This window comes from Crocodylus siamensis, chromosome 4 (assembly GCF_052110815.1).
Source record: "Crocodylus siamensis isolate JL-2025a chromosome 4, ASM5211081v1, whole genome shotgun sequence".
Classification (NCBI taxonomy): domain Eukaryota; kingdom Metazoa; phylum Chordata; order Crocodylia; family Crocodylidae; genus Crocodylus; species Crocodylus siamensis.
Window position 1 is genome coordinate 106,254,972 of NC_143398.1, and position 17,916 is coordinate 106,272,887.

General features: G+C 46.3%; 1 protein-coding gene across 6 annotated transcripts in view; it reads right to left on the reverse strand.

Annotated features, from left to right (window-relative positions):
• The window catches only part of KDM7A (lysine demethylase 7A), a 107,896-nt gene that overhangs the window by 72,762 nt on the left and 17,218 nt on the right, over positions 1-17,916 (reverse strand). For 2 of the 6 annotated variants that reach the window (XM_090043278.1, XM_090043280.1), the window contains exon 1: positions 4,766-4,833. The exons of the other annotated variants lie outside the window; for them this stretch is intronic. The gene's annotated coding sequence lies outside the window, so the exon portion shown is untranslated. Of the gene's footprint in view, positions 1-4,765; positions 4,834-17,916 lie in introns of those variants that run through there. 6 annotated transcript variants of the gene reach the window in all.

Below are 17,916 nucleotides of genomic sequence, written 5' to 3' on the forward strand. Positions count from 1 at the left end.
TGTAGATTGTCAGGGCCGGCTGACTTGAAGGTATCCAGCCTCTCAAGGTGTTCCTTCATGAGGTCAGCATTAATGGAGGGCAGGGGATCTCACTCATCCAGACCGCGCTGTCCCATGGCGGGCATGGGCGTCCCATGGGACTGATGAAAGACCGACGCAAACGTACCCATTTAATACGTTGGCTTTTTCCTGGGCATCAGTTGTCAGTTGCCCCATCTGGTTTAGCAGGGGTCCAATGTTGCCCTTGCTTTTCCTCCGGCTCCCCCCTCATATCTGAAAAAAGGACTTTTTATTGTCCTTGATACTCAAAGCTAGTTGGAGTTCAGTTGCAGCCTTGGCTTTCCTGGTCTGCTTCCTGCAGGACCGGACCAGCGCAGAATATTCCCCCTTGGAGGTGAATCCCATCCTCCAACCTTTGTAGGCCTTTCTTTTTAGCCTCAGGAGGTTAGCTAGATCCCCGGAGAGCCAGGGGGGCTGCTGTGCCCTCTTGCTGCCTTTCCTCCGTGTTGGAATAGATTTAGCTTGTGCACTGAGGATCGCTTCCCTGAGAAGCGACCACTCTTCTTGAACTCCCATCTCCCTGGGGTCATGGTTCCTTAGGGCCTCAGACAAGCCTCCTGAGCTTGTCAGAGTCAGCTTTCCCGAAGTCAGGGACTTCATGTTGCTGACTGACTTGCCAGCTTTACAGCAGATGGTGAAGGTGATCAGCTCATGGTCGCGGTCACCCAGCTCCCCATTGATCACTAGGTCGCCGATTAGGTCATCCCCAGTAGCTAGTACCAGGTCAAGCAGTGCTTTGCCTCTTGTTGGCCCATAGACTTCTTGAGTCAGGTAGAGGTCATCCACACACAAGAGGAGCTTTGCGACTGCTCGGATTTTGCTGAGTGATCCTCCCACGAGATGTCCAGGTAATTGAAATCACCCGTGACAACCATGGTCCTGGAACATGCGGCCTCAGCCAGTTCCCGGGCAAACTCCTGGTCAAGCTCTATAGTAGACTCCCACCATTGTGTCCCCTGTGCCGTGTTCCCCATGAATTTTAACCCAGAGGGTCTCCAGTTGTCCACCCTGCTCACCAATATCAGCTTGCAGGGACACGTAGCTTTCCTTAATATAGAGAGCTACACTCCCACCCCCTTTTATCTACACTATCCCTCCTGTACAGGGTATAGCCATCTATACCCGTGGTCCAGTCATGGGTGGATTCCCACCAGGTCTCTGTTATCCCTATGATATCATAATTAGTTGCATTAAACAGGAGGACGAGCTCCTCCTGTTTCTTCCCCAAGCTCCTGGCATTTGTGTACAGGCAGGTGAGTGTCCCCTTGGGGGCTCTTGCCTTGCCCACAGACTGTACCAGAGCTGGGGCAGGGGTGGGCTCCCTTAAGTGCCTTGGCCTGCTGGCTTTGCAAGGGTTGCTCAGCAGACCAGCAGTGGCAGTAGTCCCACCACCCCCCAGCAGGCTTAGTTTAAAGCCCAGTGGAGCAGGTCAGCCAATCTGGCTGAGAAGAGCCTCCTCCCCAGGGGAGAGAGGTGAAGGCCATCTCTTCTGAGCAGCTCACTGCCTCTCTTGCCAAAGAGCAGGCTGTGGTCATGGAAGCCAAAGCCCTCCCGATGACACCAGTCCCACAGTCTTTGGATCACTATGCGGATCCTCCTCTCCCTCCTCAGCCCATAGCCCGATACTGGGAGGATCAAAGAGAACACCACCTGTGCCCCCAGACCCTTTAGCCCCACTCCCAAATCCCTGTAGTGCCTCATGACCCGGCTGGAAGCGCTCCAAGGCGTGTCATTGATGCCCACATGAATAAGGAGCATGGGATAGTGGTCTGTGGGCTGGAGGAGCTTAGGGATCCTCTCTGCAATATCCCAGATGCGGGCCCCTGGGAAGCAGCAGACTTCCCAGGCTAAGGGGTCAGGGCAGATTACCCCCTCAGGATGGAGTCTCCCACAACAAACACCTTACTTTTTGTCATGGGGAGAGCAGGGCCGATAGCTGCAGTTGAAACCGTGTTACCTGCAGGAGCTGGCAATTCAGCAGGTTCTGCTGGAGCAACAAGAGGTGTGTGCCTGCTGCTGAGCTCCGGCGGGGCAGGGACCTTGGTGTGGCGGGCCTTAGGACCCTTGACCACCTTGGTCCATGCCCCTGTCTGGACAAAGTGGGAGGTCCCAAAGTCCTCCCTTGTCCTGGAGGGAGACCGTGGTCTACCCTCCACCTCCTGGGGGAGAAGGATCTGGCAGCAGAAGTCTCTCTCCTGCTCACAGTCCCTGATGGCACAGCAGTCTCTGGACTGCGACCTGGAGCTCCTCCAGCTGGTGCGCCAGAGACCCCAAAAGGGAGTAGACCCCACATGGGGATATGGCCATGCTACTGGCCACCAGAGCCTGAAAAGGGGACAGGCAGCCCCCACAGCCGAGAGCCAGAGGCTCCGTCTACATGGAGCCTGGAACCATGGGCTCCATCTGGGTGGCCGTCTCTGAGGTGCCAGAGGAGGGGCCGCAGACCCCGAGGGGACCCAGGAGGTGCAGTACGTGCCCATCCGCATCATGCCACTGGTAGGCTGGCTACAGCTGGGACCGTCTACCCTGGGAGGGGCTCACAGGCGCACCCTCCTGCACAACCTCTGCGCTAACTTGCATGCCGGCAGACAAGCATGCCTGTTCATGCAGCTCCGGTCGCATGGCTCCCTGGGGGGCTGGGCAAAGTAGGGGCCTGGGAGGGGCAAGACCCGGCCCAGCTCCACTCAGCTGCCTCCTCCCACTCACTAAGGGGTTAACCTCCTCCCACCACAGCCCTGCTTACCTACGGCTGTGCTGGGGGTCAACAGGGAGCTCTGCAGTGGCTGGGGGGAGTCTCTGGGGGGCTTCGGGGAAGTGGGGGCTCAATGGGCTTTCACCTGTGCATCTCTCGCTGCTCTGGAGCCTAACTGCTGCCACAGCTGGTAAAGCAAACAAAAAACTCTAGCTTGCATCCATAGATGCTTCTCAAGTAAATCCCAGGATGTCATCCTCCCACTGTACTCAGCCTTGGTGAGGCTGCAGCTGGAGTACTGCATCCAATTCTGGGCTCCAAAATTCAAGAAGAACGTGGAGAAGCTTGAGAGAGTCCAGAGGAGAGCCACGCGCATGATCAGAGGACAGGAGAATAGGCCCTATGAAGAGAGGCTGACAGTAATGGGACTCTTCAGCCTGGAAAAGCACAGGCTCAGGGTGATCTGGTGGCCACCTATAAGTACATCAGGGGTGTATATCAGGATCTGGAGGAAAGTCTGTTCACCAGAGCGCCGCAAGGGTGAACAGACATTCACAACAGTCACAAACTCCTCCAAGACCATTTTAAGCTGGGCATAAGGAAAAACTTCTTTACTGTCTGAGCCCCCAAGGCCTGGAATAGGCTTCCTCCAAATGTGGTTCAAGCACCTACTCCGGACTCCTTTAAGAAGCATTTGGATGCTTATCTTGCTGGGGTCCTCTGACCCTAGCTGACTTCCTGCCTTTGGGGCAGGGGGCTGGACTCGATCTCCTGAGGTCCGTTCCAGCCCGAATATCTATGAAATCTATTAAAATTCGTACCTATGGCTCCCGCTCCAACTGTACCAGCGGTCACTGCCCAGCACCGGCATCCACCCGCCCCCAGTGCCTCACCTTCTCTGGCTGCCTCTCCGCACCGGCCCTGGCCAGGCCCCAGTCCCACACCATAAACCTCAAGCGGGGCCAGCCTCAGCTGTGCCACAGGGCCAGAGGGGATGGAGCCACCGGGACACCCATGTCCACCCTGCACTGGGAAGAGTCCAGTGGCTCCTCCAGAGCCACGGCGCCAGAGAGCCAATCTTTGCACAGGGCAAGGGCAGGCTATAGCTGTGCTCTTCCTGCTCCTCACCTCCACGTCTCATTGCAGCCTTTGAAAGTGGCGCAGCACCGTGTGCACCCCATCAACAAGCGAGCCAAGCAGCGAGGCACATGGCACCACTTTCAAAGGCTTTAGTGAGGTGTGGAGGGGGGAGCAGGCGGAGCTCAGCTGCAGCCCACTCTTGCCCCATGCAAAGATCAGGGCCACACCCTCCTCCCCCTTGGTTACCCTGCACCACAGCTCTGGAAGAGCTACCAGGCTCCAATTGTCCCATGACCCAGCTGGGGCCCCATTCACTGTGAGCATGGCCCCGACTGGGACAGGTCATGGGGCAATCAGAACTCAGTGGCTCGTCCAAGGGCACAGCACAGGGGAGCCAGGGGGAGAAGAACATGCCCCACTCCCTGACTCCCCTGTGGTGCGCACAGGGGTGGAAGTCACCCACTCACACCCCTGGACAAGCTGCTGGCTTCCACTGCCCCATGACCCGGCCCAGCTGGGTCCGCATTCCCCATGATTGGGGCCCAGGCCAGGACAGGTCATGGGACAATCCCCACAGTGCAGCAGAGTGGGGGCAGGGGTGAATGATTCACCCCTGCCCCTACTCCACTCCCTCCTGCACTGTTGGGGGTCTTGATCTGCCTCCCACAAGCCCAGGCAGTCAAAAGAAACTTACTGGCATGCTGGGCCAGCTGCGATCCTGGCAAGCCCCTCCCCCTGCTCCAGCAGCCTGCAGCTGGGCTACCATGGCATTTGCGGGGACTGAGCCCCTCCCTTCTGCCACTTATAGCTACCCACTGCATATGAACAGGGACAAGGAAAAAGTATATGCCACTTTTAAAGGCAAAGCCATCCAATCACAAATGCATGTTCACTAAATAAACAAGAAATTAAGTCTCTTCCTGAGAGACCTACCTGAAATCTGGACATCAATGTGCAGCCTACCATTATCTTCAACCTCTGGCTCACAGCTAGACTCACTCAGTACTAATATAGTAGATCCTGAGGAACATGGTTCCAATATATTGGGTACAGAAGGAACAGGTATTAATAGCACCAGTACTAAATGTTCAGTACATAGAAAGTGATGTCTACTAAAATCTGCAAGCTGTTCTTACCTTAAGGACTGGTGCCTGGATGCCAGAAAAACCTTTTACATTGAGCCCAAGATAAGCGAGACAACGGATAACTTACGCCTGCAGTCCAAAGGCAACACAGGAAAAGACTTGCATCTGTCTGTTCATCTTGCAAGCAGTTCTCCTTCCAACCCTCCTCTGTCATCAAGGACAGAATGGAGGCAGGTAATTGGGACTGGAGCCACCTGTTCAGTGTACCGCAGGCAGTCTGAGTTAAACCACTTGCAACGGAATTCATAGGCTGAGAATGAAGGTTTCGGGTCTAGTGACACCCTTCCTTTGTGTGTCGAAGGATACTTGCATAAAGCACTTGAAGATGAACAGTTAAACAGAGCTCTCTAGGTTAAGGATGTACAGAGAAGTGGCATATGAAATGCTGTTTAAATAAATAAAGGATGATCCTGGAACTCCCATGTTTAAGCATCAGCAGTGCTTGAAGCTGGAGAAAGGAGGTTGCGGATTTTGGATGGCATGAGTTTTGCTTCAGCCTTAACTACTGGAGTCCCTGCTCAAAGACTTGGGGTTCTAACCTATAATTAAGTGACTGAAAGAGGTGTGTTTTCTCCTGAGCCAATGGACAGAATGAAGATTAATTGGGAATGCTAACAAGCTAACAGTAATGCTAGCAAAATACAGAAAGAAGCAGGCAAAGCAGCAGCATTTCTATCTTGCTGCCACAGGCTGCAAAGAAGAAACCAGTCTGTCATTTAGGACCCCTCCATCCTTTTTGCCTTTGGTCAGGGAAACAGCAAAGGTTTCCTGGGTGCAGACAGATTCAATTAATCATAAGTTAAATTTTACAAGTATAGGACACAAGCAAAACAAAAAAATTATATATATCCATGTATACAAAAGACTTCCGTCTGAGGAGATCTGCAAGCTCAAACACCAAGACATTGGGTTTACCCTGGCTGTTCATGTTTCCAAGGTTTTTCCCTTGCAATCTGAATGACTAGAAACAGTTAAAAAGAATGCAGCAGATTCCTTTATAAAGAGATTCTCTAGTCAGCAAGGCATCAAAGAGCAGCGATCAGCCCTTTTTTTTTTTTTGGACACTTCTATTCAGTTTAACTGATTCTTTGACAATAAATAATTGAAGAAATAAAGATATAAAAAGTTTTATAAATAGTTAGGACAACTTTTTTGCCCACTGAAACATGGCACAGAACAGAAGATGAGACACAATTAAATGAAGTCTCCAGGAAACGGTTTCCACAGTGAAAAGTGCTAGCTACTGATTACAAATATCTCCTTATTCCCTGTAACAAATGTTAAAAAACATGACTAAAATAGGTACAGGGTTTATTTAAAAGCTTTTCATATTCTTACAAAGATTATCAAAAACCGAAGATCTTATGTAATGGAAACAAAATACTTGCGATATTTGTTTTCAAAGTTTATTGTAAACTTTTTTTTTTTTAAAAAAAAAGGTGTGTATAGACTAATTTTGGCTCTTCAAAAATGTTGCTAAACAAAAGGAGGGGAAAAATGTCAGCTTTGACAGCCTGTGTTTGCAACTGATATACACATTAAACATTGGAATATACCTTTTTAAAATATAGGGCATTAAGTTTCAAATCAAAAGATATCCATAGATCTCCTCTGTAAAATATTTATTAAATGTATTTGCAAAATGTTGTATTTTTTCCTATGACAGGATCTCCCCCCCCCACCCAACCCCCACACACACCCCTCCCCCCATGTGTGTACTTAGGTTGTACATGCCAGATGAGCATTTTAGTATCTTTATTACCAGACCTGGCTTTCAACTACTGCAAGATAAGCAAAGAATAACCCCTCCCACTCTTCTTCCTAGAAAAGAATGCAAATATGAGCACTTTTCTCCTTGCAGGGGTGGAAGCAAAGAGTCAGTCTGGCAGGTCCCATGGATTTCTGGTTAGTCATTAATTCAAATCTATTCTTTGCAAGTGTCAAAAGGATGCCAAGTAAGCAATATTTGAAGATTAAAACAATAGAAGTGCTAAAGATGTCACTATCTCAAGCCACCAAATGGCTCTGGAACTACATTCTATAGAAGTCACAATCTGTCACTCTTTCAAGGAAGAAATTAAAGCGCTTTATTAGGGGGGAAAAAAAAAAACACTACAGAGAAGAGAGTGAGAAATAGATTTTAGAAATTCCTGTCATACACAAATATTTCCATCCAAAGAGAAAAAGAAAGTCGATTAAAAGTTAATAATTTATAGGCAAGTCTAAAACAATTTAACCCCTCTTGAATTGCAATAATCTGCATCATTTAAACCTTAAGCAGAAGCTAGAGCCGACTGACAAAATAACCTGAAAACAAAGGTTTCAGAGGAAAATAAAAAGTAACTTTTTATTAGTACGACGCAAAAATGTAACCAAAAAGAAGGTTCCTTTATTTTTGAGGAGGAAAGGAGGGAAGGTATTTAGTCAAACCTTTGTCCTACCACATCCAGTGTAATTCCAAACATTATATTATATATGAGTTATCAAGGATAACAGAAATATGTGTTGATTGCACTTTGTCTCATTTCTTTAAAAAACTGTCAACAAAGAGCAATGAACTAGGTCATCCTATGACAAGCAAATGAAGCACACAGACAACTAAAAGTAAAAATGTATTTGAGGCCATTAGTATTTCTATTTATGTATATCCATCACCAAAAAAAAGTTTCTTACCTGTAACTACAATTCAAATAGGCTCTTTATGGATGCCAGAAAAATGACTCTAAACTAGTGGTTCTCAACCTTGTTGGACTCATGGCATCCCTTGGAAAATGCCAGCTGTTAGCTTTCATGCATTTATTACAGAAAAATAATAGAGCAATTCTTCATTGCAAAAAAACACTGAAAGACCACAACAGGTCCAGACCGTATTTGACACAATTAATTTATATTTGAAATAGCTGGGTTTATTTTGTGAATTATGTCTAGCTAATCAGCACCCTGTGGCACCGTTAAGAAAATCAAGGGTGACACTGCACCCTGGTTGAGAATCACTGATTTAGACAGTTGCACCTGTCTGTAAATAACCCTTCTTCTTCTAAGTATTAAGATCTTAGGGAAGGAACCATGTTTTCATGTGCCTGGACCCCACCAAAAATAATCACATTAACTCTGACTGCTGCAAGATTAACTTGCAGGACTAGTAATAAGGATCTCTTATGACCAGGGTGGGCATTTATAATCGGCTAAAGGGCCACTTAGCACATTTTGGTGAGCTGTTAAGGGCTGCAAGGGTAGCCCTGGTTACCATCTTGGGACCATAAATCCCATCCCTAACCCATGACCTTTGCCACCAGAAGTCCCTCCCCTTGCCCCCAAAAGTACTCCTTTTGAGAATGGGGTTTGCCATCTTGCAACTGGAAAGAAAACTAAATTATATACTAAAAGTTAAACATCTACAGTAACATATTTTAATTTTATTTTAAAAACTTTGTCCTGATTTGGGTGGGTTTCTTCTACGTATTGTCAAGGAAAAATCTTAAGTTTGGTGCTGCCATCACAGGGAGTTGAAACTACTGACAGGCCCCCAGAATGTGCCCTCTGGGTGACCTGGAGGCTTGTCAATCACAGAGCATGAGGTAATCTGATCTAACGCACATGCTCAGTTCACACGATGTAATTTGACTAGAAATTTCTCTGTGAAGAGCGTTCTGATTGGCCACTAAATTCTTATAAAAGTTTTGTGAGCCGCCACCCGGGTGTGGTGAGGTAGTGTGTGTGTGTTTTGGAGGAGAGACTGTGCTCGATCCTGTGAGCAGAGGCTGCCTTTGCAGGGACTGTCTCACAGGGAGAGAACGATCCTGTGAGCAGAGGCTGCGGGCGGCGGGTGGAGCAACTCGTCTTTTCGATCTCGGTTACGGGATTGTTTGGCTTCGATTTTGACTTCGGCTTACTTCGTTCTGGCTTCTCATCTCCGATCTCGGTTTATGGACTGTCTTTTGGACTGGCGTCACGACCCCGTTCCTCAACTCACTACGTTACAGTTTTTGTTGTTTGTTATCCCGTTCATGAGCTGTTGACCAGCCCTGGGACTAGCTAGTGGGCAGCCGCACCTATCCCTCAGGGGGTAGAAAGCAAGGGCTCACTAGTGAACCCCATGGGCCAACAGACCCCTTTGTTCGCTATACTGTAACTGAAGAAATATCTGAGCCTCCACTTCCCAAGCGTGAGTAAATAAATCATCTTTGTTTAAACTTCCCGTACAGCTCACACTCCACCGCCGCTAATCCCACCTGTTCGTATTCCAATTGCCACCCCGGCCCACCATGACCTTGGGGCCCAATTCACTCGGTGTTCGGTTACCCCAACATGTATATAGAGATAATTACAAAATAGCTCAAAAATGAAGTCTTACTCTTGTATATTGTGGGGGGGTGGTATATGTGAGGTGTGCAGGAGGGTGTGGGTATGGAGTTGGGTGGGGTCTAGGTAGATGTGAAGCAGGGTATGGGTTGGGAGTTATGGGGTTTGTGGAGGAAGAGGGTGGCTGGAAGGGTGTGGGGGTTGTGGATACATCTGTATGATGGGGGAACGTGGCTTGAGTCGAGAACTTGGCAACTGCAGGCAATCCCCACACCCCCACCAGCCCAGGCTCTGAGCTCCTGCTGTCCCAACCTGGGTCCCAGCTAGCCCCAGCCCCAGGGCACCAGCACAGGCTCCATGCTTCCATCCAGCTGCTGCTTTGCTCCTGCCACCACCACCACCACCACTCCCACCATCATTTCCCCTGCCCACTGCTGCTCTTCTCTTTCTTTCCTATAAAAGTAGCAGGAGAAGTAGTACAAGTTGTGCATCTACCAAGTAGCTAACCTTCAACATTTAGAACGGAGTGATATGTATTTGCAAAATGGGGATCCACTGAACCTGAATTCAAGTATCTTGTCAGAGAAAATTATGAAACCTAAGGACAAACCTAAACAGAAACAATGACCAAAACAATAAAACTATGACATCATACAATATGACCACAGTTACACAATTTCTAAACTACAGCATAAGAGAGTTTAATATAATACAAGTGAAAAACCCTAAGTACAACAAAACAATTACAGCCACCAAACTAACAATGTATATACAGATAGAAGGCAGGGCAGGATAATACCTTAAGACAAACTGGTTCAGCAGCAGAAGCTTTCATAGGCATCTCTTTTGTGATATGCTAAAAACTTGAAGAAAGCAGGGGGCCTGAAGAGAAGCCAATTTAAATACAAAGAAGAGCGGGGGGGAGTGCTAAGAGGCACAGGAGGACTGAATAGGTCCATAGGAATAAACAAGGCAATTAACCCATAGAGGGATAAGGATTAATAAAAGCTAGTATGGATTTTTATCCCATTACCTGGACTATCTGTTGAAACCTTACTTAACACTCCAGTCCGCAGATTACTTCTGAGGACAGTTACGGACTGTCCAGAGAGGTTAAACTGTTCTGTCAGGCTTCTGTGGATTTCTGGACTTGATGTCAATTTATTCTTTAATGCACAGACTGCCCCATCTACCCAATACAGACAAAAGAGAGTCACTGTAAGCAGGTGATGGCACACGACATTGGTACAGGAACAGCTGAATGAACCTCAGATGTTATAAACCATGTTTTGTTCCACTGTTGACATGAACTGGGCACAGCCGGCATCTGAATCTGTGGCAAGACCTGGTGGCTTGGCAACAGCTAGAATTAGATAGTCTGTTACTGGAGAGACAATATTTGAGGTTGCAGGGCTACCTGTAAACCAGAACTGCCTTGTCCCCCCAAGGATAGCTTGAGATTGTTGTAATTTCCGGGGGGGGGGGGAGGGGCATTAATGATGTGTCCAAGGTGCTCTATATGTTAAATTATGGAATTTGATTATATGCTATGCTTCCCAACAGAGGCTCAGGGCAGCTTACAGCAGGGGAACAGAGTAACTTATAAAACAGGGGGCAAAAAGTAGGTGATGATCAGAGGGATTCTGTTGTCCTTAGCACAGGATTGGTTTTGTAGCAGGTAAGAGTGGAGTCCGGGTCTGGCACTATTAATTTGAGTAACTATGGTTTTGGGATTGCATTATAAGCATAGAAATTTGTGCTCCAGAACTTTAAGGTGTGCACACGTAAATACAGATGGCTATTGTTTAACACAGTTATCATGACATCAAAAAAATATCACAGAATCAGGAGGCAGGGCAGAGACGCACCTTATAAACTAACTGAATCAGAAACGTATACGCTTCCCTGAGCAATAGCCCTTACTTCATCATCTGCTATAAAAGGACATGCACAGAGCAGACTATCAAACAGGTAAAGCAATTTGCATACAACACAAATACAAACCATTATTTCATAGTCTCTTCCGCCTGACTTCAGACTAACACAACTACCTACCTTTCTCTGCTCAGACAGGAACATATTATATTAACTTTGTATACTAGTTTGCTTCTCCTCTGAGCTCAACCTGTTTGCAGAAAAGGTACTGGATTTATAAGTGTGCATGCTGCTCTTAGGGGAAGAGTCTTGAGGGAAAGTTGGTTTACTTTATCATTATAATGGACTTTTCCTTAAGTTATTAAAAAGGGACCCAAGGGAATTAGAGCTTCTACTTCAACATCTCATCCCAAACCTTTATATGTCAAAGTACATGTGCACAATCCTAACCATCACTGTTTATGAAAAACACAGTACAGAAGTTTGGCTATTATGTGCACTTAAGATTAAAGTTTAAACTGGAGCTAAACTTAAGCATGCATCTCTAATTTAATGTAAATTACCCCATGTATGTTCAAGTTATACCCTAAATATGCATGATAAATCCAAAAAAAATTAAGAGCCAAAAGATAAACTTAAAAGGAATCCAAACATAAGAAATTGAAATGCACAGGTAAGATAATCAGACCAAGAGTGGCCAGCCTCTGACACCAGGAGCTTGTCTGTGTGGCATACAGCAGATCAGAAGAGCAGGGAACACAGCAACAGATAAGCCTGTGGACAGCCTGGGGTGCAGAGAGCTGAAAGCAGAGTAACAGATGGGGCAGGCGAAAGGGATTTGGAATGGTACTGGGAAGGCAGTCCAAAAAAGACTGACCCCAACTGACCTAGACCACCTTAACTGAGTGGTATCACTACAGTATCATGTTGCTGCATTAATAAAAGGTTGACCTAAATTAGATAAAATTGTTTTTTGCCATTCTCTTTCTTGCCTACCAGCACAGTCTCTTTCAGAATCATTTTTATGAATGGTAATTTTTGCTGTTATGTTATAGATCTGGCATATTACATATTACAAATTAATCGAAACACTGGATAGGTAAACATAAAGCCATTATTTACACCAAGTATTATAATCCTAGAAAACTAAAGGGTGACTCCCTCTTCTCCCCATCCCCCCCCAAAACGGCACACAAAAGTACCATCTTTTTCCAATACGCTCCCAATGGCACAGCACTGATTAAGCAAGTTACCCGTGAGCAGAGACACAGTTAGCCAAATTAGTCTGAAGGAGGGTGGCAGAGGGGCAACGGCAGAGAGGCAGAGAGTTTTGGCAAGCTGTTGCAAGCCAGATCAGCACTCCCCTCCCTCTCTCTCCCCTGGCCACCAATACTCCTTAAGTCAGGGGTGGCAAAATGCAGCCCATGGGCCAGATGCTGCCTATCAGGCCATTCTATCCAGCCTAGGGGGCCCCTAAAAAATTTATAAAATTAATATTTATCTGCCCCTGGCTGCCTGTCATGCAGCCCTCAATGGCTTGCCAAAACTCCGTAAATGGCCCTTGGCCCAAAATAACTGCCCACTCCTACCTTAAGTGATAAATTACTAGACAGTGCAGGGGCACTGGATAAAGCAGGCAGGTGGGGTCTCCGTGGAGGCCAGCCCAAGATCACCGTGGACAGAGCACACTTAGCTCAGCAGGTAGGATGAGGCCATGGGTGGGCAGAGAGGTGTTTGGGAGCAGGAGAAGCAGGGCCCGACTAATCATGACTACAATAGGCTTTCCAAGCTGCTAGGCTATGCCACTCTACAGCCATGCTATATCAGGGCTGCCAGCATGTGCTTATGCTGGGAAGGGGACAACAGGGGCTAGCACATGGGCATACGCTCCACCTCCCTTCTGGGTCAGGCCAGGAGCAGAACCCAGTTCTGTCCCAGCTCCATGCTGTCACCACCCCATGATCCTGGCCCGGCCCACTTGTCCCCTCCCCCACCCCCAGCCCAATCCCACCTGCCCATTTGAACCTGTCCTGCCCATGATGGTCCTGGGACAGTCTTCATGGAGACCCCACCTGCCCACTCCTTTCAACACCCCTGGTGGCGAGTGAATGGTGGACAGCCTGGGGTTCCCAGACAGCAGGGGCCAGTCCAGTAAGTGGTGGCAACAGGCAATAGTAGCAGCCAGAAGGAGCCATCACCACCAGGGTTGCTGGGAAGAGGAGTCCAGTCACTGTGCCACCCAAGCCTGCTGTGTGCCCGGGGCAGCCAGACCAGCTGTATGCACTGCAGCCCTGGCTGCATACCAAGCATGGGCTAGGTGGAGCCAAGTGACCCACCAGGGACTAAAATAAAATCCCTTGGCCATCCAGATCCAGTCCACAAGCCATATTTTGATTCACCCTTGATCTATACCAATCCTGACCTGTGAGAAATTCATATTCCATCTCAAATGAGGCAACTGCAATTAGCATAAACCTGAGCAAAATAGCAGGCTCTCAGCTGTCTCCACCTTCTTCTTGAAGGATCAGGGTCTTAAAACTGCCTCTACCCCTTCCTTGTTTCAGTTCCCCTCAGGCCAAAGAAAGCTTCTTAGTAGTAAAAATCTTAACAGTTTATGAAGTTTGATTACAAATTCTCTGTCAGCAATAAGAGGCCCTCTCTAGGAAAAGACACCAGGCTGCTCTTGCTTCATGAGTTTCCCAATGAACATGCTTCTACGGTTGAGCAAATGAAACCTAAAAAGAAAGGACAAACCAGACTGTGCCTCAGTAGCTGGCTCATATAACCCACCAGTGATTCCTAAACTAAAACACGATGTAGAAAGCTCCAGTTTTCTGTTATTGTTGTGTGTGCCTACAGTTAATATAAATGTGTCAAATGTTACTAGGCATTTTTTAAAAATTGCTCTCTGCTCAAGAAGCTAAGAACTTGAACTTATTGCAAGATATTCCAGCTACCATGCAAGTAAAAACTTTTACCCTGTTAAAGAATAAGATCTTTTGTGGACACACTGGTTTTGTTAGTGGAGTCCATCAGTGCCTCACTACAAAAGAGAAGGATATCAACATCTCAAAAGACAATTAGACCCTCATTCACAAAAAAAGCCACCCACAACCCCTCCAAGAATAAAATAAAAATAAAGCCACATAAACCTAATTTGGAACATCCACATTGTGTTTAATGCAATCATGCACTATCTTCACACTTGATTGATCTACCTCAATTGGCCTAAATATCTCCATTTAGATCAGCCCCCGAAAATTACTACTCAGCCTTAACCTGAATCTTTTCGTTAAAACTCAGAAATTAAAAGAGAAAGACATACTAGCAATATCTGGAGTCCTCAGATTTTCTTGACCAGGGTCAATATAAATCTTAAATTTTGGATGTATTACCAGATTTATTATTGGTCTTGTTATCCAATTATGTAGATGTGTGCTTACACATACAGATATATACAGGGGTTATTCATCCAATTAGGGGAAGAGAGATTAGTCATTTTTACCAGCAGACTATCAGATTTAGGACAGAAACTGAGACTCACTGTGCTGACAGAAGGGGTGAAGAGGGGGAAAAACGAATGAAATAACCAAACAAACAAAAATGCACTTTATCGGAAACAGCAGCAGGTTACTTTGACCTGGCTCCACAGCGTCTGTAGAGATCAGGTCCTTCAGCAGGACTTTTTGGTGCTTTAGCTAAAGCTGATCCAATCAGCTATCAGATAAAAGTGCTAAAAAAGCCCCACTAAAGCATCTGATCTATACAGGCGGTGGGAAAGCTGGGTGCAACTCATGTGCTGCCTCTTCTGAGCAAGTGCTGGGAAGATGTTGAGTTTAAAGTAAAGCACTGGTTTTTTGGGTTTGTTTTTGTTGTTTTTTTTACACATCTGCAAGCAGCTTAATTCGAAACTATACCTCAGTGAATCTTAGCTACTCAGATCCCCATTAAAAAGCACTGCCTCCAAGAACTTAAGCAGCCTGTTTGTAGCTTAGAGATAGTTGAAGAGCTGTTTAGAATCTCATTATTTTCCAAGTCTGAAATTTCAAAGGAATGAGTAAGACCAAGAGATGCTACTTGGCAGGAAATGCTATAAAAAAAAAAAAAAATTAACTTTTTGGGTAGGCCTCTGTTTGAATAATCCACCTTCCCAAGTCATTATTTGTTCCCTCTCCAGTGAGGTTGTCTCCCTCTCTGCCTCTATCTATATCTAGTTAGATAAACAAACAAATTGGGTACTGAATATTAAAAAAGTTGGATCCTGTGTTGCTGGCTACAAAAAAAAAAAAATGGCACTAGTCATTACAAGGCCTCAACTACATTGACAGATGTGGTCTCTTCCACAGACACAGAAAGAATAAATTTTCTTATTTTGGACTAATTCAGTCAAGAGGTGAGAAATAGATTGGAAATTTTAAGACACCCCAAAACAAACATGAAAAACATGTCTCCTTCTAGTCCGTCAACATAGTGAGAGAAGGCATGATATCTACTAGCTGTAAACGTTTAAGAAACAGTCTACATGAGGTGTGCTTAACCCCACCTGCAGGCCGAATGCAGCCCGTGGGGCTCCCCAGCTGCAAAACTTCTGGATCCATGGAAAACCCTAGACCCTGCATACTCAAGCAGTCACCGTACCTCACGTGCAGGACTGGATGGGGGCAAGAGGGGGTGGCACCAGACCGCTGGGATCCAAACCTGGCATACATGGGAAGGGGTGCTGTCCTGGGTCCCCAGAGCCCAATCCCAGTGTACAGGGCAACTGGGGGCAGTGCTGAGCCCCAAGGCCCAATCCTGGCTTGATCTGGCTCACAGTGGGCCACTCATCTAGCCTGCAGAGCCATAAGGTTAAGCATCTCTGATCTACGTAACTTAGAAAACTGTCTCATTTTCAATAGACAGATGAATTGGAACTTGCATTCTAGTTACATGCACTTAAGCACATTTTCAAGTTTTTTCCAGGCTAATCCCTTCTTCAATCAAATGTTTAGCTACACATGTGAAAGTTTTCAGCGAAAGTTTAATGTATCCAACACATTTATTTTGCTTAATAAAAATAAGTGTTTATGCAGTTACACATTGTTTCTACCATGACAATGCAGATGCTGAATGCAAAAGCGTGAGAGAAGTTAATTATCTAGTAATAAACAGCATATTCACCATTATCTAATATAGCGCTGTTTTTACTAATAAAAAACCTGAACTATTAAGTTGCAATTGCTTAAGTAAATCTATTATAATCCCACTCTCCTATTTAGGAAAAAGATGTACCAAATTCACTGTAAAACCAAAACCTACATATTTTTATGGTTATGTCAGCCAATGAAAATATACCTTCCTTTAGAAAAATAGCCAAAGCACAAGTAGAAGAGTTGATTAAAATAAATTATTTAAACTGAAGCTTTCCACTCGGTAATTTAAATCATGATTTACATGGCTGATTTAAATGGTCTCAATTTAAAAAAGAAAAAAAAAAAATGCACCCTGACTGTCCATCATAGTTACTTAAGGCAAGTGCCAGGACAGTAGAGCCATGGTTCCCAGTGATTATCAACACCTCTCTTAGCTGCAAATCAGCTTCTCCGATAACCCAGTGAAAAGGGAATTACAATAATTGAGCCTCGAGGTCACAAGAGCATGTATGCTGTCACCAGCATGTCGCAAGATAAATAAAGCTATAGCCTGCACAAATTACATAGCTCAAAGCCACATTTCCAAACCACTTTCAAAATTATCTCCTCCTCAACCTTGAAAAGAAAGCAGCACTGTTATTTTGGTATCATTTTTAACAAGATGGTATACTCCTTTCCGTGTCTCTTCAAGCTGAAGTGATTTATTTGTAAGCTGAAAGTCAGTTTTCTGGTTTGGTTTGTTTTTTAATTATCATCATTCCCCATTCACAGAACTGGATGTCCCAGACATGGGTCTGAAATATGACTTTCACCTACAACATTCACGTAAGTTATACCGTTATCTTAAGACAGCCCAACAGCAGCAATGCATGGTCTTGTAAACTCAAGGTTCAGTTATTGTAATTCCTTTACCTAGATTATTGGGGAAGCTGATCTCCTTGCAGCTTGTTCAGAATGCAGCAACACAACAGCTCAAACGCATGAACAAATCAGTATCATAGTCAACTTATTATGCATTCTTTAAACTGTCTGGTTATCAAACAGCACCTGGAATTCAAACTACCCTTATTGCTTTGACATGAATGGGACTGGCCCTTGTTGCATTGGAGACCCCACCTGCAGGAACCTCCACTGAATGTTTTTGCATTCATATACCAACCTGTGTTCAGGGATTCTCTCTTCAGGCCAAAACTCCCTATGTGAAGGGTGGTAAATGGGCAGGCAGAATGACGGTGCAGGGCCGGTCTGCATCAGGCCCAAAGACCAGCCCCACAGGTCAGTCTGGTGCAGACGTCACATGCGATGTGCGCCCCAGATTGGCCCCACGTGCTGCTTGCATCTCCTTAACCCCAGCCCTACACCCAGCATGTGGCACACACCAGCCCCTCAAGCTAAAGACTGGTCCATGGCCCTATGTACTGTATCTGGCATGTGGGGTCAGTCTACAGGCCTGCTCCAGACCAGCCCTGGATCCAGTCTAGCTGGATCCAGTGTGCAGGGCCAGGACTTGACACCATATGCAGCATGCAGCCTAACCTGGACCCATGCTCTGCATGCAGCAGGTGGCACCCATGCCAGAGTGGCCCTGCATGCTTTATCCAGCACATGTGGCTGGTCTGTGGACTCAGTC